We start from the raw sequence: 26779 nt of genomic DNA on the forward strand, positions 1-26779 counted from the left end.
GGTTTCTCAAAAGGAAAGACAAGCTGTCAGAAGTAAGTCAGTATTGGAGAGAGGCAGAAGGCTGTACTTGGCAGAGGCTAGGGTAAGAGGTTCCTCAAAGCAGCCTTCTCAAAGGGCATAGAAGCAGAGGCCTTCTCCAGCGGCCTCTCCACCAGAGTCTATCCACAAAAGGAACACCTTGAAGCTGGCTGCAAATGCACAGCTTAGGAGGAAAGCAGTACCCGCATGCTACGAATGTGATCTCTTGATGGTGCCCCAGAAAGGAACTCTGGCACTTGTACTTCCCAAGTGAGCTTAGCTGCACAACGTTTGCCCCACAGTGGCGAGCAGAAACATTGCTAGTGGCCAGTGAGCCACCCCATACACCGGGGCAGTAGCACCACACACATCTCCCAGAGAACAGAGACTTCCCAATCCGTGCGTGTTCTCTTCGAATGGAGAGGGTAGTTTGCAGTCTGCGAAGCACAGTCATGGCCCACAGCGCTGCAGGAGTGCCATCTCCAAAGTGAATGGGAAGCTGCCCTCCCTCGAGTGGGTAAAGGCCTAACACCAGCCGTGAAGGCACGTCACCGTGTGCAAAAGAAGGACAGAAAACGGACATTTTTCCCTGTAGGAAAAGGGCTCTCGGTTTCTCAAACGGAACGACAAGCTGTCAGAAGTAAGTCAGTATTGGAGAGAGGCAGAAGGCTGTACTAGGCAGAGGCTAGTGTAAGAGGTTCCTCAAAGCAGCCTTCTCAAAGGGCATAGAAGCAGAGGCCTTCTCCAGCGGCCTCTCCACCCGAGTCTATCCACAAAAGGAACACCTTGAAGCTGGCTGCGAATGCACAGCTTAGGAGGAAAGCAGTACCCGCATGCTACGAATGTGATCTCTTGATGGTGCCCCAGAAAGGAACTCTGGCACTTGTACTTCCCAAGTGAGCTTAGCTGCACAACGTTTGCCCCACAGTGGCGAGCAGAAACATTGCTAGTGGCCAGTGAGCCACCCCATACACCGGGGCAGTAGCACCACACACATCTCCCAGAGAACAGAGACTTCCCAATCCGTGCGTGTTCTCTTCGAATGGAGAGGGTAGTTTGCAGTCTGCGAAGCACAGTCATGGCCCACAGCGCTGCAGGAGTGCCATCTCCAAAGTGAATGCGAAGCTGCCCTCCCTCGAGTGGGTAAAGGCCTAACACCAGCCCTGAAGGCACGTCACCGTGTGCAAAAGAAGAACAGAAAACGGACATTTTTCCCTGTAGGAAAAGGGCTCTCGGTTTCTCAAACGGAAAGACAAGCTGTCAGAAGTAAGTCAGTATTGGAGAGAGGCAGAAGGCTGTACTTGGCAGAGGCTAGGGTAAGAGGTTCCTCAAAGCAGCCTTCTCAAAGGGCATAGAAGCAGAGGCCTTCTCCAGCGGCCTCTCCACAGAGTCTATCCACAAAAGGAACACCTTGAAGCTGGCTGCAAATGCACAGCTTAGGAGGAAAGCAGTACCCGCATGCTACGAATGTGATCTCTTGATGGTGCCCCAGAAAGGAACTCTGGCACTTGTACTTCCCAAGTGAGCTTAGCTGCACAACGTTTGCCCCACAGTGGCGAGCAGAAACATTGCTAGTGGCCAGTGAGCCACCCCATACACCGGGGCAGTAGCACCACACACATCTCCCAGAGAACAGAGACTTCCCAATCCGTGCGTGTTCTCTTCGAATGGAGAGGGTAGTTTGCAGTCTGCGAAGCACAGTCATGGCCCACAGCGCTGCAGGAGTGCCATCTCCAAAGTGAATGCGAAGCTGCCCTCCCTCGAGTGGGTAAAGGCCTAACACCAGCCGTGAAGGCACGTCACCGTGTGCAAAAGAAGGACAGAAAACGGACATTTTTCCCTGTAGGAAAAGGGCTCTCGGTTTCTCAAACGGAACGACAAGCTGTCAGAAGTAAGTCAGTATTGGAGAGAGGCAGAAGGCTGTATTTGGCAGAGGCTAGTGTAAGAGGTTCCTCAAAGCAGCCTTCTCAAAGGGCATAGAAGCAGAGGCCTTCTCCAGCGGCCTCTCCACCAGAGTCTATCCACAAAAGGAACACCTTGAAGCTGGCTGCGAATGCACAGCTTAGGAGGAAAGCAGTACCCGCATGCTACGAATGTGATCTCTTAATGGTGCCCCAGAAAGGAACTCTGGCACTTGTACTTCCCAAGTGAGCTTAGCTGCACAACGTTTGCCCCACAGTGGCGAGCAGAAACATTGCTAGTGGCCAGTGAGCCACCCCATACACCGGGGCAGTAGCACCACACACATCTCCCAGAGAACAGAGACTTCCCAATCCGTGCGTGTTCTCTTCGAATGGAGAGGGTAGTTTGCAGTCTGCGAAGCACAGTCATGGCCCACAGCGCTGCAGGAGTGCCATCTCCAAAGTGAATGCGAAGCTGCCCTCCCTCGAGTGGGTAAAGGCCTAACACCAGCCCTGAAGGCACGTCACCGTGTGCAAAAGAAGAACAGAAAACGGACATTTTTCCCTGTAGGAAAAGGGCTCTCGGTTTCTCAAAAGGAAAGACAAGCTGTCAGAAGTAAGTCAGTATTGGAGAGAGGCAGAAGGCTGTACTTGGCAGAGGCTAGGGTAAGAGGTTCCTCAAAGCAGCCTTCTCAAAGGGCATAGAAGCAGAGGCCTTCTCCAGCGGCCTCTCCACCAGAGTCTATCCACAAAAGGAACACCTTGAAGCTGGCTGCAAATGCACAGCTTAGGAGGAAAGCAGTACCCGCATGCTACGAATGTGATCTCTTGATGGTGCCCCAGAAAGGAACTCTGTAACATGTACCTCCCAAGTGAGCTTAGCTGCACAACGTTTGCCTCACAGTGGCGAGCAGAAACATTGCTAGTGGCCAGTGAGCCACCCCATACACCGGGGCAGTAGCACCACACACATCTCCCAGAGAACAGAGACTTCCCAATCCGTGCGTGTTCTCTTCGAATGGAGAGGGTAGTTTGCAGTCTGCGAAGCACAGTCATGGCCCACAGCGCTGCAGGAGTGCCATCTCCAAAGTGAATGGGAAGCTGCCCTCCCTCCAGTGGGTAAAGGCCTAACACCAGCCGTGAAGGCACGTCACCGTGTGCAAAAGAAGAACAGAAAACGGACATTTTTCCCTGTAGGAAAAGGGCTCTCGGTTTCTCAAACGGAAAGACAAGCTATCAGAAGTAAGTCAGTATTGGAGAGAGGCAGAAGGCTGTATTTGGCAGAGGCTAGGGTAAGAGGTTCCTCAAAGCAGCCTTCTCAAAGGGCATAGAAGCAGAGGCCTTCTCCAGCGGCCTCTCCACCAGAGTCTATCCACAAAAGGAACACCTTGAAGCTGGCTGCGAATGCACACCTTAGGAGGAGAGCAGTACCCGCATGCTACGAATGTGATCTCTTGATGGTGCCCCAGAAAGGAACTCTGGCACTTGTACTTCCCAAGTGAGCTTAGCTGCACAACGTTTGCCCCACAGTGGCGAGCAGAAACATTGCTAGTGGCCAGTGAGCCACCCCATACACCGGGGCAGTAGCACCACACACATCTCCCAGAGAACAGAGACTTCCCAATCCGTGCGTGTTCTCTTCGAATGGAGAGGGTAGTTTGCAGTCCGCGAAGCACAGTCATGGCCCACATTGCTGCAGGAGTGCCATCTCCAAAGTGAATGCGAAGCTGCTCTCCCTCGAGTGGGTAAAGGCCTAACACCAGCCCTGAAGGCACGTCACCATGTGCAAAAGAAGAACAGAAAACGGACATTTTTCCCTGTAGGAAAAGGGCTCTCGGTTTCTCAAACGGAAAGACAAGCTGTCAGAAGTAAGTCAGTATTGGAGAGAGGCAGAAGGCTGTACTAGGCAGAGGCTAGGGTAAGAGGTTCCTCAAAGCAGCCTTCTCAAAGGGCATAGAAGCAGAGGCCTTCTCCAGCGGCCTCTCCACCAGAGTCTATCCACAAAAGGAACACCTTGAAGCTGGCTGCGAATGCACAGCTCAGGAGGAAAGCAGTACCCGCATGCTACGAATGTGATCTCTTGATGGTGCCCCAGAAAGGAACTCTGGCACTTGTACTTCCCAAGTGAGCTTAGCTGCACAACGTTTGCCCCACAGTGGCGAGCAGAAACATTGCTAGTGGCCAGTGAGCCACCCCATACACCGGGGCAGTAGCACCACACACATCTCCCAGAGAACAGAGACTTCCCAATCCGTGCGTGTTCTCTTCGAATGGAGAGGGTAGTTTGCAGTCTGCGAAGCACAGTCATGGCCCACAGCGCTGCAGGAGTGCCATCTCCAAAGTGAATGCGAAGCTGCCCTCCCTCGAGTGGGTAAAGGCCTAACACCAGCCCTGAAGGCACGTCACCGTGTGCAAAAGAAGAACAGAAAACGGACATTTTTCCCTGTAGGAAAAGGGCTCTCGGTTTCTCAAAAGGAAAGACAAGCTGTCAGAAGTAAGTCAGTATTGGAGAGAGGCAGAAGGCTGTACTTGGCAGAGGCTAGGGTAAGAGGTTCCTCAAAGCAGCCTTCTCAAAGGGCATAGAAGCAGAGGCCTTCTCCAGCGGCCTCTCCACCAGAGTCTATCCACAAAAGGAACACCTTGAAGCTGGCTGCAAATGCACAGCTTAGGAGGAAAGCAGTACCCGCATGCTACGAATGTGATCTCTTGATGGTGCCCCAGAAAGGAACTCTGTAACATGTACCTCCCAAGTGAGCTTAGCTGCACAACGTTTGCCTCACAGTGGCGAGCAGAAACATTGCTAGTGGCCAGTGAGCCACCCCATACACCGGGGCAGTAGCACCACACACATCTCCCAGAGAACAGAGACTTCCCAATCCGTGCGTGTTCTCTTCGAATGGAGAGGGTAGTTTGCAGTCTGCGAAGCACAGTCATGGCCCACAGCGCTGCAGGAGTGCCATCTCCAAAGTGAATGGGAAGCTGCCCTCCCTCCAGTGGGTAAAGGCCTAACACCAGCCGTGAAGGCACGTCACCGTGTGCAAAAGAAGAACAGAAAACGGACATTTTTCCCTGTAGGAAAAGGGCTCTCGGTTTCTCAAACGGAAAGACAAGCTATCAGAAGTAAGTCAGTATTGGAGAGAGGCAGAAGGCTGTATTTGGCAGAGGCTAGGGTAAGAGGTTCCTCAAAGCAGCCTTCTCAAAGGGCATAGAAGCAGAGGCCTTCTCCAGCGGCCTCTCCACCAGAGTCTATCCACAAAAGGAACACCTTGAAGCTGGCTGCGAATGCACACCTTAGGAGGAGAGCAGTACCCGCATGCTACGAATGTGATCTCTTGATGGTGCCCCAGAAAGGAACTCTGGCACTTGTACTTCCCAAGTGAGCTTAGCTGCACAACGTTTGCCCCACAGTGGCGAGCAGAAACATTGCTAGTGGCCAGTGAGCCACCCCATACACCGGGGCAGTAGCACCACACACATCTCCCAGAGAACAGAGACTTCCCAATCCGTGCGTGTTCTCTTCGAATGGAGAGGGTAGTTTGCAGTCCGCGAAGCACAGTCATGGCCCACATTGCTGCAGGAGTGCCATCTCCAAAGTGAATGCGAAGCTGCTCTCCCTCGAGTGGGTAAAGGCCTAACACCAGCCCTGAAGGCACGTCACCATGTGCAAAAGAAGAACAGAAAACGGACATTTTTCCCTGTAGGAAAAGGGCTCTCGGTTTCTCAAACGGAAAGACAAGCTGTCAGAAGTAAGTCAGTATTGGAGAGAGGCAGAAGGCTGTACTAGGCAGAGGCTAGGGTAAGAGGTTCCTCAAAGCAGCCTTCTCAAAGGGCATAGAAGCAGAGGCCTTCTCCAGCGGCCTCTCCACCAGAGTCTATCCACAAAAGGAACACCTTGAAGCTGGCTGCGAATGCACAGCTCAGGAGGAAAGCAGTACCCGCATGCTACGAATGTGATCTCTTGATGGTGCCCCAGAAAGGAACTCTGGCACTTGTACTTCCCAAGTGAGCTTAGCTGCACAACGTTTGCCCCACAGTGGCGAGCAGAAACATTGCTAGTGGCCAGTGAGCCACCCCATACACCGGGGCAGTAGCACCACACACATCTCCCAGAGAACAGAGACTTCCCAATCCGTGCGTGTTCTCTTCGAATGGAGAGGGTAGTTTGCAGTCTGCGAAGCACAGTCATGGCCCACAGCGCTGCAGGAGTGCCATCTCCAAAGTGAATGCGAAGCTGCCCTCCCTCGAGTGGGTAAAGGCCTAACACCATCCCTGAAGGCACGTCACCGTGTGCAAAAGAAGAACAGAAAACGGACATTTTTCCCTGTAGGAAAAGGGCTCTCGGTTTCTCAAAAGGAAAGACAAGCTGTCAGAAGTAAGTCAGTATTGGAGAGAGGCAGAAGGCTGTACTTGGCAGAGGCTAGGGTAAGAGGTTCCTCAAAGCAGCCTTCTCAAAGGGCATAGAAGCAGAGGCCTTCTCCAGCGGCCTCTCCACCAGAGTCTATCCACAAAAGGAACACCTTGAAGCTGGCTGCGAATGCACAGCTTAGGAGGAGAGCAGTACCCGCATGCTACGAATGTGATCTCTTGATGGTGCCCCAGAAAGGAACTCTGGCACTTGTACTTCCCAAGTGAGCTTAGCTGCACAACGTTTGCCCCACAGTGGCGAGCAGAAACATTGCTAGTGGCCAGTGAGCCACCCCATACACCGCGGCAGTAGCACCACACACATCTCCCAGAGAACAGAGACTTCCCAATCCGTGCGTGTTCTCTTCGAATGGAGAGGGTAGTTTGCAGTCCGCGAAGCACAGTCATGGCCCACATTGCTGCAGGAGTGCCATCTCCAAAGTGAATGCGAAGCTGCCCTCCCTCGAGTGGGTAAAGGCCTAACACCAGCCCTGAAGGCACGTCACCATGTGCAAAAGAAGAACAGAAAACGGACATTTTTCCCTGTAGGAAAAGGGCTCTCGGTTTCTCAAACGGAAAGACAAGCTGTCAGAAGTAAGTCAGTATTGGAGAGAGGCAGAAGGCTGTACTAGGCAGAGGCTAGGGTAAGAGGTTCCTCAAAGCAGCCTTCTCAAAGGGCATAGAAGCAGAGGCCTTCTCCAGCGGCCTCTCCACCAGAGTCTATCCACAAAAGGAACACCTTGAAGCTGGCTGCGAATGCACAGCTTAGGAGGAAAGCAGTACCCGCATGCTACGAATGTGATCTCTTGATGGTGCCCCAGAAAGGAACTCTGGCACTTGTACTTCCCAAGTGAGCTTAGCTGCACAACGTTTGCCCCACAGTGGCGAGCAGAAACATTGCTAGTGGCCAGTGAGCCACCCCATACACCGGGGCAGTAGCACCACACACATCTCCCAGAGAACAGAGACTTCCCAATCCGTGCGTGTTCTCTTCGAATGGAGAGGGTAGTTTGCAGTCTGCGAAGCACAGTCATGGCCCACAGCGCTGCAGGAGTGCCATCTCCAAAGTGAATGCGAAGCTGCCCTCCCTCCAGTGGGTAAAGGCCTAACACCAGCCCTGAAGGCACGTCACCGTGTGCAAAAGAAGAACAGAAAACGGACATTTTTCCCTGTAGGAAAAGGGCTCTCGGTTTCTCAAAAGGAAAGACAAGCTGTCAGAAGTAAGTCAGTATTGGAGAGAGGCAGAAGGCTGTACTTGGCAGAGGCTAGGGTAAGAGGTTCCTCAAAGCAGCCTTCTCAAAGGGCATAGAAGCAGAGGCCTTCTCCAGCGGCCTCTCCACCAGAGTCTATCCACAAAAGGAACACCTTGAAGCTGGCTGCAAATGCACAGCTTAGGAGGAAAGCAGTACCCGCATGCTACGAATGTGATCTCTTGATGGTGCCCCAGAAAGGAACTCTGGCACTTGTACTTCCCAAGTGAGCTTAGCTGCACAACGTTTGCCCCACAGTGGCGAGCAGAAACATTGCTAGTGGCCAGTGAGCCACCCCATACACCGGGGCAGTAGCACCACACACATCTCCCAGAGAACAGAGACTTCCCAATCCGTGCGTGTTGTCTTCGAATGGAGAGGGTAGTTTGCAGTCTGCGAAGCACAGTCATGGCCCACAGCGCTGCAGGAGTGCCATCTCCAAAGTGAATGGGAAGCTGCCCTCCCTCGAGTGGGTAAAGGCCTAACAACAGCCGTGAAGGCACGTCACCGTGTGCAAAAGAAGGACAGAAAACGGACATTTTTCCCTGTAGGAAAAGGGCTCTCGGTTTCTCAAACGGAACGACAAGCTGTCAGAAGTAAGTCAGTATTGGAGATAGGCAGAAGGCTGTACTAGGCAGAGGCTAGTGTAAGAGGTTCCTCAAAGCAGCCTTCTCAAAGGGCATAGAAGCAGAGGGCTTCTCCAGCGGCCTCTCCACCAGAGTCTATCCACAAAAGGAACACCTTGAAGCTGGCTGCGAATGCACAGCTTAGGAGGAAAGCAGTACCCGCATGCTACGAATGTGATCTCTTGATGGTGCCCCAGAAAGGAACTCTGGCACTTGTACTTCCCAAGTGAGCTTAGCTGCACAACGTTTACCCCACAGTGGCGAGCAGAAACATTGCTAGTGGCCAGTGAGCCACCCCATACACCGGGGCAGTAGCACCACACACATCTCCCAGAGAACAGAGACTTCCCAATCCGTGCGTGTTCTCTTCGAATGGAGAGGGTAGTTTGCAGTCTGCGAAGCACAGTCATGGCCCACAGCGCTGCAGGAGTGCCATCTCCAAAGTGAATGCGAAGCTGCCCTCCCTCCAGTGGGTAAAGGCCTAACACCAGCCCTGAAGGCACGTCACCGTGTGCAAAAGAAGAACAGAAAACGGACATTTTTCCCTGTAGGAAAAGGGCTCTCGGTTTCTCAAAAGGAAAGACAAGCTGTCAGAAGTAAGTCAGTATTGGAGAGAGGCAGAAGGCTGTACTTGGCAGAGGCTAGGGTAAGAGGTTCCTCAAAGCAGCCTTCTCAAAGGGCATAGAAGCAGAGGCCTTCTCCAGCGGCCTCTCCACCAGAGTCTATCCACAAAAGGAACACCTTGAAGCTGGCTGCAAATGCACAGCTTAGGAGGAAAGCAGTACCCGCATGCTACGAATGTGATCTCTTGATGGTGCCCCAGAAAGGAACTCTGGCACTTGTACTTCCCAAGTGAGCTTAGCTGCACAACGTTTGCCCCACAGTGGCGAGCAGAAACATTGCTAGTGGCCAGTGAGCCACCCCATACACCGGGGCAGTAGCACCACACACATCTCCCAGAGAACAGAGACTTCCCAATCCGTGCGTGTTCTCTTCGAATGGAGAGGGTAGTTTGCAGTCTGCGAAGCACAGTCATGGCCCACAGCGCTGCAGGAGTGCCATCTCCAAAGTGAATGCGAAGCTGCCCTCCCTCGAGTGGGTAAAGGCCTAACACCAGCCGTGAAGGCACGTCACCGTGTGCAAAAGAAGGACAGAAAACGGACATTTTTCCCTGTAGGAAAAGGGCTCTCGGTTTCTCAAACGGAACGACAAGCTGTCAGAAGTAAGTCAGTATTGGAGAGAGGCAGAAGGCTGTATTTGGCAGAGGCTAGTGTAAGAGGTTCCTCAAAGCAGCCTTCTCAAAGGGCATAGAAGCAGAGGCCTTCTCCAGCGGCCTCTCCACCAGAGTCTATCCACAAAAGGAACACCTTGAAGCTGGCTGCGAATGCACAGCTTAGGAGGAAAGCAGTACCCGCATGCTACGAATGTGATCTCTTGATGGTGCCCCAGAAAGGAACTCTGGCACTTGTACTTCCCAAGTGAGCTTACCTACACAACGTTTGCCCCACAGTGGCGAGCAGAAACATTGCTAGTGGCCAGTGAGCCACCCCATACACCGGGGCAGTAGCACCACACACATCTCCGAGAGAACAGAGACTTCCCAATCCGTGCATGTTCTCTTCGAATGGAGGGAGTAGTTTGCAGTCTGCGAAGCACAGTCATGGCCCACAGCGCTGCAGGAGTGCCATCTCCAAAGTGAATGGGAAGCTGCCCTCCCTCGAGTGGGTAAAGGCCTAACACCAGCCGTGAAGGCACTTCACCGTGTGCAAAAGAAGGACAGAAAACAGACATTTTTCCCTGTAGGAAAAGGGCTCTCGGTTTCTCAAACGGAAAGACAGGCTGTCAGAAATAAATCTGTATTGGAGAGAGGCAGAAGGCTGTACTTGGCAGAGGCTAGGGTAAGAGGATCCTCAAAGCAGCCTTCTCAAAGGGCATAGAAGCAGAGGCCTTCTCCAGCGGCCTCTCCACCAGAGTCTATCCACAAAAGGAACACCTTGAAGCTGGCTGCGAATGCACAGCTCAGGAGGAAAGCAGTACCCGCATGCTACGAATGTGATCTCTTGATGGTGCCCCAGAAAGGAACTCTGGCATTTGTACTTCCCAAGTGAGCTTAGCTGCACAACGTTTGCCCCACAGTGGCGAGTAGAAACATTGCTAGTGGCCAGTGAGCCACCCCATACACCGGGGCAGTAGCACCACACACATCTCCCAGAGAACAGAGACTTCCCAATCCGTGCGTGTTCTCTTCGAATGGAGAGGGTAGTTTGCAGTCTGCGAAGCACAGTCATGGCCCACAGTGCTGCAGGAGTGCCATCTCCAAAGTGAATGCGAAGCTGCCCTCCCTCGAGTGGGTAAAGGCCTAACACCAGCCGTGAAGGCACGTCACCGTGTGCAAAAGAAGAACAGAAAACGGACATTTTTCCCTGTAGGAAAAGGGCTCTCGGTTTCTCAAAAGGAAAGACAAGCTGTCAGAAGTAAGTCAGTATTGGAGAGAGGCAGAAGGCTGTACTTGGCAGAGGCTAGGGTAAGAGGTTCCTCAAAGCAGCCTTCTCAAAGGGCATAGAAGCAGAGGCCTTCTCCAGCGGCCTCTCCACCAGAGTCTATCCACAAAAGGAACACCTTGAAGCTGGCTGCGAATGCACAGCTTAGGAGGAAAGCAGTACCCGCATGCTACGAATGTGATCTCTTGATGGTGCCCCAGAAAGGAACTCTGGCACTTGTACTTCCCAAGTGAGCTTAGCTGCACAACGTTTGCCCCACAGTGGCGAGCAGAAACATTGCTAGTGGCCAGTGAGCCACCCCATACACCGGGGCAGTAGCACCACACACATCTCCCAGAGAACAGAGACTTCCCAATCCGTGCGTGTTCTCTTCGAATGGAGAGGGTAGTTTGCAGTCTGCGAAGCACAGTCATGGCCCACAGCGCTGCAGGAGTGCCATCTCCAAAGTGAATGCGAAGCTGCCCTCCCTCGAGTGGGTAAAGGCCTAACACCAGCCCTGAAGGCACGTCACCGTGTGCAAAAGAAGAACAGAAAACGGACATTTTTCCCTGTAGGAAAAGGGCTCTCGGTTTCTCAAAAGGAAAGACAAGCTGTCAGAAGTAAGTCAGTATTGGAGAGAGGCAGAAGGCTGTACTTGGCAGAGGCTAGGGTAAGAGGTTCCTCAAAGCAGCCTTCTCAAAGGGCATAGAAGCAGAGGCCTTCTCCAGCGGCCTCTCCACCAGAGTCTATCCACAAAAGGAACACCTTGAAGCTGGCTGCAAATGCACAGCTTAGGAGGAAAGCAGTACCCGCATGCTACGAATGTGATCTCTTGATGGTGCCCCAGAAAGGAACTCTGTAACATGTACCTCCCAAGTGAGCTTAGCTGCACAACGTTTGCCCCACAGTGGCGAGCAGAAACATTGCTAGTGGCCAGTGAGCCACCCCATACACCGGGGCAGTAGCACCACACACATCTCCCAGAGAACAGAGACTTCCCAATCCGTGCGTGTTCTCTTCGAATGGAGAGGGTAGTTTGCAGTCTGCGAAGCACAGTCATGGCCCACAGCGCTGCAGGAGTGCCATCTCCAAAGTGAATGGGAAGCTGCCCTCCCTCGAGTGGGTAAAGGCCTAACACCAGCCGTGAAGGCACGTCACCGTGTGCAAAAGAAGAACAGAAAACGGACTTTTTTCCCTGTAGGAAAAGGGCTCTCGGTTTCTCAAACGGAAAGACAAGCTATCAGAAGTAAGTCAGTATTGGAGAGAGGCAGAAGGCTGTATTTGGCAGAGGCTAGGGTAAGAGGTTCCTCAAAGCAGCCTTCTCAAAGGGCATAGAAGCAGAGGCCTTCTCCAGCGGCCTCTCCACCAGAGTCTATCCACAAAAGGAACACCTTGAAGCTGGCTGCGAATGCACAGCTTAGGAGGAAAGCAGTACCCGCATGCTACGAATGTGATCTCTTGATGGTGCCCCAGAAAGGAACTCTGGCACTTGTACTTCCCAAGTGAGCTTAGCTGCACAACGTTTGCCCCACAGTGGCGAGCAGAAACATTGCTAGTGGCCAGTGAGCCACCCTATACACCGGGGCAGTAGCACCACACACATCTCCCAGAGAACAGACACTTCCCAATCCGTGCGTGTTCTCTTCGAATGGAGAGGGTAGTTTGCAGTCTGCGAAGCACAGTCAAGGCCCACAGCGCTGCAGGAGTGCCATCTCCAAAGTGAATGCGAAGCTGCCCTCCCTCGAGTGGGTAAAGGCCTAACACCAGCCCTGAAGGCACGTCACCGTGTGCAAAAGAAGAACAGAAAACGGACATTTTTCCCTGTAGGAAAAGTGCTCTCGGTTTCTCAAACGGAACGACAAGCTGTCAGAAGTAAGTCAGTATTGGAGAGAGGCAGAAAGCTGTATTTGGCAGAGGCTAGGGTAAGAGGTTCCTCAAAGCAGCCTTCTCAAAGGGCATAGAAGCAGAGGCCTTCTCCAGCGGCCTCTCCACCAGAGTCTATCCACAAAAGGAACACCTTGAAGCTGGATGCGAATGCACAGCTTAGGAGGAAAGCAGTACCCGCATGCTACGAATGTGATCTCTTGATGGTGCCCCAGAAAGGAACTCTGGCACTTGTACTTCCCAAGTGAGCTTAGCTGCACAACGTTTGCCCCACAGTGGCGAGCAGAAACATTGCTAGTGGCCAGTGAGCCACCCCATACACCGGGGCAGTAGCACCACACATATCTCCCAGAGAACAGAGACTTCCCAATCCGTGCGTGTTCTCTTCGAATGGAGAGGGTAGTTTGCAGTCTGCGAAGCACAGTCATGGCCCACAGCACTGCTGGAGTGCCATCTCCAAAGTGAATGGGAAGCTGCCTTCCCTCGAGTGGGTAAACGCCTAACACCAGCCCTGAAGGCACGTCACCGTGTGCAAAAGAAGAACAGAAAACGGACATTTTTCCCTGTAGGAAAAGGGCTCTCGGTTTCTCAAAAGGAAAGACAAGCTGTCAGAAGTAAGTCAGTATTGGAGAGAGGCAGAAGGCTGTACTTGGCAGAGGCTAGGGTAAGAGGTTCCTCAAAGCAGCCTTCTCAAAGGGCATAGAAGCAGAGGCCTTCTCCAGCGGCCTCTCCACAAGAGTCGATCCACAAAAGGAACACCCTGAAGCTGGCTGCGAATGCACAGCTTAGGAGGAGAGCAGTACCCGCATGCTACGAATGTGATCTCTTGATGGTGCCCCAGAAAGGAACTCTGGCACTTGTACTTCCCAAGTGAGCTTAGCTGCACAACGTTTGCCCCACAGTGGCGAGCAGAAACATTGCTAGTGGCCAGTGAGCCACCCCATACACCGGGGCAGTAGCACCACACACATCTCCCAGAGAACAGAGACTTCCCAATCCGTGCGTGTTCTCTTCGAATGGAGAGGGTAGTTTGCAGTCTGCGAAGCACAGTCATGGCCCACAGCGCTGCAGGAGTGCCATCTCCAAAGTGAATGCGAAGCTGCCCTCCCTCGAGTGGGTAAAGGCCTAACACCAGCCCTGAAGGCACGTCACCGTGTGCAAAAGAAGAACAGAAAACGGACATTTTTCCCTGTAGGAAAAGGGCTCTCGGTTTCTCAAAAGGAAAGACAAGCTGTCAGAAGTAAGTCAGTATTGGAGAGAGGCAGAAGGCTGTACTTGGCAGAGGCTAGGGTAAGAGGTTCCTCAAAGCAGCCTTCTCAAAGGGCATAGAAGCAGAGGCCTTCTCCAGCGGCCTCTCCACCAGAGTCTATCCACAAAAGGAACACCTTGAAGCTGGCTGCAAATGCACAGCTTAGGAGGAAAGCAGTACCCGCATGCTACGAATGTGATCTCTTGATGGTGCCCCAGAAAGGAACTCTGTAACATGTACTTACCAAGTGAGCTTAGCTGCACAACGTTTGCCCCACAGTGGCGAGCAGAAACATTGCTAGTGGCCAGTGAGCCACCCCATACACCGGGGCAGTAGCACCACACATATCTCCCAGAGAACAGAGACTTCCCAATCCGTGCGTGTTCTCTTCGAATGGAGGGGGTGGCTTGCAGTCTCCGAAGCACAGTCATGGCCCACAGCGCTGCAGGAGTGCCACCTCCAAAGTGAATGGGAAGCTGCCCTCCCTCGAGTGGGTAAAGGCCTAACACCAGTCGTGGAGTCACGTCAACGTGTGCAAAAGAAGAACAGAAAACGGACATTTTTCCCTGTAGGAAAAGGGCTCTCGGTTTCTCAAACGGAAAGACAAGCTGTCAGAAGTAAGTCAGTATTGGAGAGAGGCAGAAGGCTGTACTAGGCAGAGGCTAGGGTAAGAGGTTCCTCAAAGCAGCCTTCTCAAAGGGCAAAGAAGCAGAGGCCTTCTCCAGCGGCCTCTCCACCAGAGTCTATCCACAAAAGGAACACCTTGAAGCTGGCTGCGAATGCACAGCTTAGGAGGAGAGCAGTACCCGCATGCTACGAATGTGATCTCTTGATGGTGCCCCAGAAAGGAACTCTGGCACTTGTACTTCCCAAGTGAGCTTAGCTGCACAACGTTTGCCCCACAGTGGCGAGCAGAAACATTGCTAGTGGCCAGTGAGCCACCCCATACACCGGGGCAGTAGCACCACACACATCTCCCAGAGAACAGAGACTTCCCAATCCGTGCGTGTTCTCTTCGAATGGAGAGGGTAGTTTGCAGTCTGCGAAGCACAGTCATGGCCCACAGCGCTGCAGGAGTGCCATCTCCAAAGTGAATGCGAAGCTGCCCTCCCTCGAGTGGGTAAAGGCCTAACACCAGCCCTAAAGGCACGTCACCCTGTGCAAAAGAAGAACAGAAAACGGACATTTTTCCCTGTAGGAAAAGGGCTCTCGGTTTCTCAAACGGAAAGACAAGCTGTCAGAAGTAAGTCAGTATTGGAGAGAGGCAGAAGGCTGTACTAGGCAGAGGCTAGGGTAAGAGGTTCCTCAAAGCAGCCTTCTCAAAGGGCATAGAAGCAGAGGCCTTCTCCAGCGGCCTCTCCACCAGAGTCTATCCACAAAAGGAACACCTTGAAGCTGGCTGCGAATGCACAGCTTAGGAGGAAAGCAGTACCCGCATGCTACGAATGTGATCTCTTGATGGTGCCCCAGAAAGGAACTCTGGCACTTGTACTTCCCAAGTGAGCTTAGCTGCACAACGTTTGCCCCACAGTGGCGAGCAGAAACATTGCTAGTGGCCAGTGAGCCACCCCATACACCGGGGCAGTAGCACCACACACATCTCCCAGAGAACAGAGACTTCCCAATCCGTGCGTGTTCTCTTCGAATGGAGAGGGTAGTTTGCAGTCTGCGAAGCACAGTCATGGCCCACAGCGCTGCAGGAGTGCCATCTCCAAAGTGAATGCGAAGCTGCCCTCCCTCGAGTGGGTAAAGGCCTAACACCAGCCCTGAAGGCACGTCACCGTGTGCAAAAGAAGAACAGAAAACGGACATTTTTCCCTGTAGGAAAAGGGCTCTCGGTTTCTCAAAAGGAAAGACAAGCTGTCAGAAGTAAGTCAGTATTGGAGAGAGGCAGAAGGCTGTACTTGGCAGAGGCTAGGGTAAGAGGTACCTCAAAGCAGCCTTCTCAAAGGGCATAGAAGCAGAGGCCTTCTCCAGGGGCCTCTCCACCAGAGTCTATCCACAAAAGGAACACCTTGAAGCTGGCTGCAAATGCACAGCTTAGGAGGAAAGCAGTACCCGCATGCTACGAATGTGATCTCTTGATGGTGCCCCAGAAAGGATCTCTGTAACATGTACTTCCCAAGTGAGCTTAGCTGCACAACGTTTGCCCCACAGTGGCGAGCAGAAACATTGCTAGTGGCCAGTGAGCCACCCCATACACCGGGGCAGTAGCACCACACATATCTCCCAGAGAACAGAGACTTCCCAATCCGTGCGTGTTCTCTTCGAATGGAGGGGGTAGCTTGCAGTCTGCGAAGCACAGTCATGGCCCACAGTGCTGCAGGAGTGCCATCTCCAAAGTGAATGGGAAGCTGCCCTCCCTCGAGTGGGTAAAGGCCTAACACCAGTCGTGGAGGCACGTCAACGTGTGCAAAAGAAGAACAGAAAACGGACATTTTTCCCTGTAGGGAAAGGGCTCTCGGTTTCTCAAACGGAAAGACAAGCTGTCAGAAGTAAGTCAGTATTTGAGAGAGGCAGAAGGCTGTACTAGGCAGAGGCTAGGGTAAGAGGTTCCTCAAAGCAGCCTTCTCAAAGGGCATAGAAGCAGAGGCCTTCTCCAGCGGCCTCTCCACCAGAGTCTATCCACAAAAGGAACACCTTGAAGCTGGCTGCGAATGCACAGCTTAGGAGGAAAGCAGTACCCGCATGCTACGAATGTGATCTCTTGATGGTGCCCCAGAAAGGAACTCTGGCACTTGTACTTCCCAAGTGAGCTTAGCTGCACATCGTTTGCCCCACAGTGGCGAGCAGAAACATTGCTAGTGGCCAGTGAGCCACCCCATACACCGGGGCAGTAGCACCACACACATCTCCCAGAGAACAGAGACTTCCCAATCCGTGCGTGTTCTCTTCGAATGGAGAGGGTAGTTTGCAGTCTGCGAAGCACAGTCATGGCCCACAGCGCTGCAGGAGTGCCATCTCCAATGTGAATGGGAAGCTGCCCTCCCTCGAGTGGGTAAAGGCCTAACACCAGCCGTGAAGGCACGTCACCGTGTGCAAAAGAAGAACAGAAAACGGACATTTTTCCCTGTAGGAAAAGGGCTCTCGGTTTCTCAAAGGGAAAGACAAGCTGTCAGAAGTAAGTCAGTATTGGAGAGAGGCAGAAGGCTGTATTTGGCAGAGGCTAGGGTAAGAGGTTCCTCAAAGCAGCCTTCTCAAAGGGCATAGAAGCAGAGGCCTTCTCCAGCGGCCTCTCCACCAGAGTCTATCCACAAAAGGAACACCTTGAAGCTGGCTGCGAATGCACAGCTTAGGAGGAAAGCAGTACCCGCATTCTACGAATGTGATCTCTTGATGGTACCCCAGAAAGGAACTCTGGAACTTGTACTTCCCAAGTGAGCTTAGCTGCACAACGTTTGCCCCACAGTGGCGAGCAGAAACATTGCTAGTTGCCAGTGAGCCACCCCATACACCGGGGCAGTAGCACCACACATATCTCCCAGAGAACAGAGACTTCCCAATCCGTGCGTGTTCTCTTCGAATGGAGAGGATAGTTTGCAGTCTGCGAAGCACAGTCATGGCCCACAGCGCTGCAGGAGTGCCATCTCCAAAGTGAATGGGAAGCTTCCCTCCCTCGAGTGGGTAAAGGCCTAACACCAACCCTGAAGGCACGTCACCCTGTGCAAAAGAAGAACAGAAAACGGACATTTTTCCCTGTAGGAAAAGGGCTCTCGGTTTCTCAAACGGAAAGACAAGCTGTCAGAAGTAAGTCAGTATTGGAGAGAGGCAGAAGGCTGTACTAGGCAGAGGCTAGGGTAAGAGGTTCCTCAAAGCAGCCTTCTCAAAGGGCATAGAAGCAGAGGCCTTCTCCAGCGGCCTCTCCACCAGAGTCTATCCACAAAAGGAACACCTTGAAGCTGGCTGCAAATGCACAGCTTAGGAGGAAAGCAGTACCCGCATGCTACGAATGTGATCTCTTGATGGTGCCCCAGAAAGGATCTCTGTAACATGTACTTCCCAAGTGAGCTTAGCTGCACAACGTTTGCCCCACAGTGGCGAGCAGAAACATTGCTAGTGGCCAGTGAGCCACCCCATACACCGGGGCAGTAGCACCACACATATCTCCCAGAGAACAGAGACTTCCCAATCCGTGAGTGTTCTCTTCGAATGGAGGGGGTAGCTTGCAGTCTGCGAAGCACAGTCATGGCCCACAGTGCTGCAGGAGTGCCATCTCCAAAGTGAATGGGAAGCTGCCCTCCCTCGAGTGGGTAAAGGCCTAACACCAGTCGTGGAGGCACGTCAACGTGTGCAAAAGAAGAACAGAAAACGGACATTTTTCCCTGTAGGGAAAGGGCTCTCGGTTTCTCAAACGGAAAGACAAGCTGTCAGAAGTAAGTCAGTATTGGAGAGAGGCAGAAGGCTGTACTAGGCAGAGGCTAGGGTAAGAGTTTCCTCAAAGCAGCCTTCTCAAAGGGCGTAGAAGCAGAGGCCTTCTCCAGCGGCCTCTCCACCAGAGTCTATCCATAAAAGGAACACCTTGAAGCTGGCTGCGAATGCACAGCTTAGGAGGAAAGCAGTACCCGCATGCTACGAATGTGATCTCTTGATGGTGCCCCAGAAAGGAACTCTGGCACTTGTACTTCCCAAGTGAGCTTAGCTGCACATCGTTTGCCCCACAGTGGCGAGCAGAAACATTGCTAGTGGCCAGTGAGACACCCCATACACCGGGGCAGTAGCACCACACACATCTCCCAGAGAACAGAGACTTCCCAATCCGTGCGTGTTCTCTTCGAATGGAGAGGGTAGTTTGCAGTCTGCGAAGCACAGTCATGGCCCACAGCGCTGCAGGAGTGCCATCTCCAAAGTGAATGCGAAGCTGCCCTCCCTCGAGTGGGTAAAGGCCTAACACCAGCCGTGAAGGCACGTCACCGTGTGCAAAAGAAGAACAGAAAACGGACATTTTTCCCTGTAGGAAAAGGGCTCTCGGTTTCTCAAAGGGAAAGACAAGCTGTCAGAAGTAAGTCAGTATTGGAGAGAGGCAGAAGGCTGTATTTGGCAGAGGCTAGGGTAAGAGGTTCCTCAAAGCAGCCTTCTCAAAGGGCATAGAAGCAGAGGCCTTCTCCAGCGGCCTCTCCACCAGAGTCTATCCACAAAAGGAACACCTTGAAGCTGGCTGCGAATGCACAGCTTAGGAGGAAAGCAGTACCCGCATGCTACGAATGTGATCTCTTGATGGTACCCCAGAAAGGAACTCTGGAACTTGTACTTCCCAAGTGAGCTTAGCTGCACAACGTTTGCCCCACAGTGGCGAGCAGAAACATTGCTAGTTGCCAGTGAGCCACCCCATACACCGGGGCAGTAGCACCACACATATCTCCCAGAGAACAGAGACTTCCCAATCCGTGCGTGTTCTCTTCGAATGGAGAGGATAGTTTGCAGTCTGCGAAGCACAGTCATGGCCCACAGCGCTGCAGGAGTGCCATCTCCAAAGTGAATGCGAAGCTGCCCTCCCTCGAGTGGGTAAAGGCCTAACACCAGCCCTGAAGGCACGTCACCGTGTGCAAAAGAAGAACAGAAAACGGACATTTTTCCCTGTAGGAAAAGGGCTCTCGGTTTCTCAAAAGGAAAGACAAGCTGTCAGAAGTAAGTCAGTATTGGAGAGAGGCAGAAGGCTGTACTTGGCAGAGGCTAGGGTAAGAGGTTCCTCAAAGCAGCCTTCTCAAAGGGCATAGAAGCAGAGGCCTTCTCCAGCGGCCTCTCCACCAGAGTCTATCCACAAAAGGAACACCTTGAAGCTGGCTGCGAATGCACAGCTTAGGAGGAGAGCAGTACCCGCATGCTACGAATGTGATCTCTTGATGGTGCCCCAGAAAGGAACTCTGGCACTTGTACTTCCCAAGTGAGCTTAGCTGCACAACGTTTGCCCCACAGTGGCGAGCAGAAACATTGCTAGCGGCCAGTGAGCCACCCCATACACCGGGGCAGTAGCACCACACACATCTCCCAGAGAACAGACACTTCCCAATCCGTGCGTGTTCTCTTCGAATGGAGAGGGTAGTTTGCAGTCTGCGAAGCACAGTCATGGCCCACAGCGCTGCAGGAGTGCCATCTCCAAAGTGAATGCGAAGCTGCCCTCCCTCGAGTGGGTAAAGGCCTAACACCAGCCCTGAAGGCACGTCACCGTGTGCAAAAGAAGAACAGAAAACGGACATTTTTCCCTGTAGGAAAAGGGCTCTCGGTTTCTCAAACGGAAAGACAAGCTGTCAGAAGTAAGTCAGTATTGGAGATAGGCAGAAGGCTGTATTTGGCAGAGGCTAGGGTAAGAGGTTCCTCAAAGCAGCCTTCTCAAAGGGCATAGAAGCAGAGGCCTTCTCCAGCGGCCTCTCCACCAGAGTCTATCCACAAAAGGAACACCTTGAAGCTGGCTGCGAATGCACAGCTTAGGAGGAGAGCAGTACCCGCATGCTACGAATGTGATCTCTTGATGGTGCCCCAGAAAGGAACTCTGGCACTTGTACTTCCCAAGTGAGCTTAGCTGCACAACGTTGGCCCCACAGTGGCGAGCAGAAACATTGCTAGTGGCCAGTGAGCCACCCCATACACCGGGGCAGTAGCACCACACACATCTCCCAGAGAACAGAGACTTCCCAATCCGTGCGTGTTCTCTTCGAATGGAGAGGGTAGTTTGCAGTCTGCGAAGCACAGTCATGGCCCACAGCGCTGCAGGAGTGCCATCTCCAAAGTGAATGCGAAGCTGCCCTCCCTCGAGTGGGTAAAGGCCTAACACCAGCCCTGAAGGCACGTCACCCTGTGCAAAAGAAGAACAGAAAACGGACATTTTTCCCTGTAGGAAAAGGGCTCTCGGTTTCTCAAACGGAAAGACAAGCTGTCAGAAGTAAGTCAGTATTGGAGAGAGGCAGAAGGCTGTACTAGGCAGAGGCTAGGGTAAGAGGTTCCTCAAAGCAGCCTTCTCAAAGGGCATAGAAGCAGAGGCCTTCTCCAGCGGCCTCTCCACCAGAGTCTATCCACAAAAGGAACACCTTGAAGCTGGCTGCGAATGCACAGCTTAGGAGGAAAGCAGTACCCGCATGCTACGAATGTGATCTCTTGATGGTGCCCCAGAAAGGAACTCTGGCACTTGTACTTCCCAAGTGAGCTTAGCTGCACAACGTTTGCCCCACAGTGGCGAGCAGAAACATTGCTAGTGGCCAGTGAGCCACCCCATACACCGGGGCAGTAGCACCACACACATCTCCCAGAGAACAGAGACTTCCCAATCCGTGCGTGTTCTCTTCGAATGGAGAGGGTAGTTTGCAGTCTGCGAAGCACAGTCATGGCCCACAGCGCTGCAGGAGTGCCATCTCCAAAGTGAATGCGAAGCTGCCCTCCCTCGAGTGGGTAAAGGCCTAACACCAGCCCTGAAGGCACGTCACCGTGTGCAAAAGAAGAACAGAAAACGGACATTTTTCCCTGTAGGAAAAGGGCTCTCGGTTTCTCAAAAGGAAAGACAAGCTGTCAGAAGTAAGTCAGTATTGGAGAGAGGCAGAAGGCTGTACTTGGCAGAGGCTAGGGTAAGAGGTACCTCAAAGCAGCCTTCTCAAAGGGCATAGAAGCAGAGGCCTTCTCCAGCGGCCTCTCCACCAGAGTCTATCCACAAAAGGAACACCTTGAAGCTGGCTGCAAATGCACAGCTTAGGAGGAAAGCAGTACCCGCATGCTACGAATGTGATCCCTTGATGGTGCCCCAGAAAGGATCTCTGTAACATGTACTTCCCAAGTGAGCTTAGCTGCACAACGTTTGCCCCACAGTGGCGAGCAGAAACATTGCTAGTGGCCAGTGAGCCACCCCATACACCGGGGCAGTAGCACCACACATATCTCCCAGAGAACAGAGACTTCCCAATCCGTGCGTGTTCTCTTCGAATGGAGGGGGTAGCTTGCAGTCTGCGAAGCACAGTCATGGCCCACAGTGCTGCAGGAGTGCCATCTCCAAAGTGAATGGGAAGCTGCCCTCCCTCGAGTGGGTAAAGGCCTAACACCAGTCGTGGAGGCACGTCAACGTGTGCAAAAGAAGAACAGAAAACGGACATTTTTCCCTGTAGGGAAAGGGCTCTCGGTTTCTCAAACGGAAAGACAAGCTGTCAGAAGTAAGTCAGTATTGGAGAGAGGCAGAAGGCTGTACTAGGCAGAGGCTAGGGTAAGAGGTTCCTCAAAGCAGCCTTCTCAAAGGGCATAGAAGCAGAGGCCTTCTCCAGCGGCCTCTCCACCAGAGTCTATCCACAAAAGGAACACCTTGAAGCTGGCTGCAAATGCACAGCTTAGGAGGAAAGCAGTACCCGCATGCTACGAATGTGATCTCTTGATGGTGCCCCAGAAAGGATCTCTGTAACATGTACTTCCCAAGTGAGCTTAGCTGCACAACGTTTGCCCCACAGTGGCGAGCAGAAACATTGCTAGTGGCCAGTGAGCCACCCCATACACCGGGGCAGTAGCACCACACATATCTCCCAGAGAACAGAGACTTCCCAATCCGTGAGTGTTCTCTTCGAATGGAGGGGGTAGCTTGCAGTCTGCGAAGCACAGTCATGGCCCACAGTGCTGCAGGAGTGCCATCTCCAAAGTGAATGGGAAGCTGCCCTCCCTCGAATGGGTAAAGGCCTAACACCAGTCGTGGAGGCACGTCAACGTGTGCAAAAGAAGAACAGAAAACGGACATTTTTCCCTGTAGGGAAAGGGCTCTCGGTTTCTCAAACGGAAAGACAAGCTGTCAGAAGTAAGTCAGTATTGGAGAGAGGCAGAAGGCTGTACTAGGCAGAGGCTAGGGTAAGAGTTTCCTCAAAGCAGCCTTCTCAAAGGGCATAGAAGCAGAGGCCTTCTCCAGCGGCCTCTCCACCAGAGTCTATCCATAAAAGGAACACCTTGAAGCTGGCTGCGAATGCACAGCTTAGGAGGAAAGCAGTACCCGCATGCTACGAATGTGATCTCTTGATGGTGCCCCAGAAAGGAACTCTGGCACTTGTACTTCCCAAGTGAGCTTAGCTGCACATCGTTTGCCCCACAGTGGCGAGCAGAAACATTGCTAGTGGCCAGTGAGACACCCCATACACCGGGGCAGTAGCACCACACACATCTCCCAGAGAACAGAGACTTCCCAATCCGTGCGTGTTCTCTTCGAATGGAGAGGGTAGTTTGCAGTCTGCGAAGCACAGTCATGGCCCACAGCGCTGCAGGAGTGCCATCTCCAAAGTGAATGCGAAGCTGCCCTCCCTCGAGTGGGTAAAGGCCTAACACCAGCCGTGAAGGCACGTCACCGTGTGCAAAAGAAGAACAGAAAACGGACATTTTTCCCTGTAGGAAAAGGGCTCTCGGTTTCTCAAAGGGAAAGACAAGCTGTCAGAAGTAAGTCAGTATTGGAGAGAGGCAGAAGGCTGTACTATGCAGAGGCTAGGGTAAGAGGTTCCTCAAAGCAGCCTTCTCAAAGGGCATAGAAGCAGAGGCCTTCTCCAGCGGCCTCTCCACCAGAGTCTATCCACAAAAGGAACACCTTGAAGCTGGCTGCGAATGCACAGCTTAGGAGGAAAGCAGTACCCGCATGCTACGAATGTGATCTCTTGATGGTACCCCAGAAAGGAACTCTGGAACTTGTACTTCCCAAGTGAGCTTAGCTGCACAACGTTTGCCCCACAGTGGCGAGCAGAAACATTGCTAGTTGCCAGTGAGCCACCCCATACACCGGGGCAGTAGCACCACACATATCTCCCAGAGAACAGAGACTTCCCAATCCGTGCGTGTTCTCTTCGAATGGAGAGGATAGTTTGCAGTCTGCGAAGCACAGTCATGGCCCACAGCGCTGCAGGAGTGCCATCTCCAAAGTGAATGCGAAGCTGCCCTCCCTCGAGTGGGTAAAGGCCTAACACCAGCCCTGAAGGCACGTCACCGTGTGCAAAAGAAGAACAGAAAACGGACATTTTTCCCTGTAGGAAAAGGGCTCTCGGTTTCTCAAAAGGAAAGACAAGCTGTCAGAAGTAAGTCAGTATTGGAGAGAGGCAGAAGGCTGTACTTGGCAGAGGCTAGGGTAAGAGGTTCCTCAAAGCAGCCTTCTCAAAGGGCATAGAAGCAGAGGCCTTCTCCAGCGGCCTCTCCACCAGAGTCTATCCACAAAAGGAACACCTTGAAGCTGGCTGCGAATGCACAGCTTAGGAGGAGAGCAGTACCCGCATGCTACGAATGTGATCTCTTGATGGTGCCCCAGAAAGGAACTCTGGCACTTGTACTTCCCAAGTGAGCTTAGCTGCACAACGTTTGCCCCACAGTGGCGAGCAGAAACATTGCTAGTGGCCAGTGAGCCACCCCATACACCGGGGCAGTAGCACCACACACATCTCCCAGAGAACAGACACTTCCCAATCCGTGCGTGTTCTCTTCGAATGGAGAGGGTAGTTTGCAGTCTGCGAAGCACAGTCATGGCCCACAGCGCTGCAGGAGTGCCATCTCCAAAGTGAATGCGAAGCTGCCCTCCCTCGAGTGGGTAAAGGCCTAACACCAGCCCTGAAGGCACGTCACCGTGTGCAAAAGAAGAACAGAAAACGGACATTTTTCCCTGTAGGAAAAGGGCTCTCGGTTTCTCAAACGGAAAGACAAGCTGTCAGAAGTAAGTCAGTATTGGAGATAGGCAGAAGGCTGTATTTGGCAGAGGCTAGGGTAAGAGGTTCCTCAAAGCAGCCTTCTCAAAGGGCATAGAAGCAGAGGCCTTCTCCAGCGGCCTCTCCACCAGAGTCTATCCACAAAAGGAACACCTTGAAGCTGGCTGCGAATGCACAGCTTAGGAGGAGAGCAGTACCCGCATGCTACGAATGTGATCTCTTGATGGTGCCCCAGAAAGGAAATCTGGCACTTGTACTTCCCAAGTGAGCTTAGCTGCACAACGTTGGCCCCACAGTGGCGAGCAGAAACATTGCTAGTGGCCAGTGAGCCACCCCATACACCGGGGCAGTAGCACCACACACATCTCCCAGAGAACAGAGACTTCCCAATCCGTGCGTGTTCTCTTCGAATGGAGAGGGTAGTTTGCAGTCTGCGAAGCACAGTCATGGCCCACAGCGCTGCAGGAGTGCCATCTCCAAAGTGAATGCGAAGCTGCCCTCCCTCGAGTGGGTAAAGGCCTAACACCAGCCCTGAAGGCACGTCACCCTGTGCAAAAGAAGAACAGAAAACGGACATTTTTCCCTGTAGGAAAAGGGCTCTCGGTTTCTCAAACGGAAAGACAAGCTGTCAGAAGTAAGTCAGTATTGGAGAGAGGCAGAAGGCTGTACTAGGCAGAGGCTAGGGTAAGAGGTTCCTCAAAGCAGCCTTCTCAAAGGGCATAGAAGCAGAGGCCTTCTCCAGCGGCCTCTCCACCAGAGTCTATCCACAAAAGGAACACCTTGAAGCTGGCTGCGAATGCACAGCTTAGGAGGAAAGCAGTACCCGCATGCTACGAATGTGATCTCTTGATGGTGCCCCAGAAAGGAACTCTGGCACTTGTACTTCCCAAGTGAGCTTAGCTGCACAACGTTTGCCCCACAGTGGCGAGCAGAAACATTGCTAGTGGCCAGTGAGCCACCCCATACACCGGGGCAGTAGCACCACACACATCTCCCAGAGAACAGAGACTTCCCAATCCGTGCGTGTTCTCTTCGAATGGAGAGGGTAGTTTGCAGTCTGCGAAGCACAGTCATGGCCCACAGCGCTGCAGGAGTGCCATCTCCAAAGTGAATGCGAAGCTGCCCTCCCTCGAGTGGGTAAAGGCCTAACACCAGCCCTGAAGGCACGTCACCGTGTGCAAAAGAAGAACAGAAAACGGACATTTTTCCCTGTAGGAAAAGGGCTCTCGGTTTCTCAAAAGGAAAGACAAGCTGTCAGAAGTAAGTCAGTATTGGAGAGAGGCAGAAGGCTGTACTTGGCAGAGGCTAGGGTAAGAGGTACCTCAAAGCAGCCTTCTCAAAGGGCATAGAAGCAGAGGCCTTCTCCAGCGGCCTCTCCACCAGAGTCTATCCACAAAAGGAACACCTTGAAGCTGGCTGCAAATGCACAGCTTAGGAGGAAAGCAGTACCCGCATGCTACGAATGTGATCCCTTGATGGTGCCCCAGAAAGGATCTCTGTAACATGTACTTCCCAAGTGAGCTTAGCTGCACAACGTTTGCCCCACAGTGGCGAGCAGAAACATTGCTAGTGGCCAGTGAGCCACCCCATACACCGGGGCAGTAGCACCACACATATCTCCCAGAGAACAGAGACTTCCCAATCCGTGCGTGTTCTCTTCGAATGGAGGGGGTAGCTTGCAGTCTGCGAAGCACAGTCATGGCCCACAGTGCTGCAGGAGTGCCATCTCCAAAGTGAATGGGAAGCTGCCCTCCCTCGAGTGGGTAAAGGCCTAACACCAGTCGTGGAGGCACGTCAACGTGTGCAAAAGAAGAACAGAAAACGGACATTTTTCCCTGTAGGGAAAGGGCTCTCGGTTTCTCAAACGGAAAGACAAGCTGTCAGAAGTAAGTCAGTATTGGAGAGAGGCAGAAGGCTGTACTAGGCAGAGGCTAGGGTAAGAGGTTCCTCAAAGCAGCCTTCTCAAAGGGCATAGAAGCAGAGGCCTTCTCCAGCGGCCTCTCCACCAGAGTCTATCCACAAAAGGAACACCTTGAAGCTGGCTGCGAATGCACAGCTTAGGAGGAAAGCAGTACCCGCATGCTACGAATGTGATCTCTTGATGGTGCCCCAGAAAGGAACTCTGGCACTTGTACTTCCCAAGTGAGCTTAGCTGCACATCGTTTGCCCCACAGTGGCGAGCAGAAACATTGCTAGTGGCCAGTGAGCCACCCCATACACCGGGGCAGTAGCACCACACACATCTCCCAGAGAACAGAGACTTCCCAATCCGTGCGTGTTCTCTTCGAATGGAGAGGGTAGTTTGCAGTCTGCGAAGCACAGTCATGGCCCACAGCGCTGCA

The sequence above is a fragment of the Kogia breviceps genome, chromosome 2 (genome assembly GCF_026419965.1).
Source record: "Kogia breviceps isolate mKogBre1 chromosome 2, mKogBre1 haplotype 1, whole genome shotgun sequence".
Lineage (NCBI taxonomy): Eukaryota > Metazoa > Chordata > Mammalia > Artiodactyla > Physeteridae > Kogia > Kogia breviceps.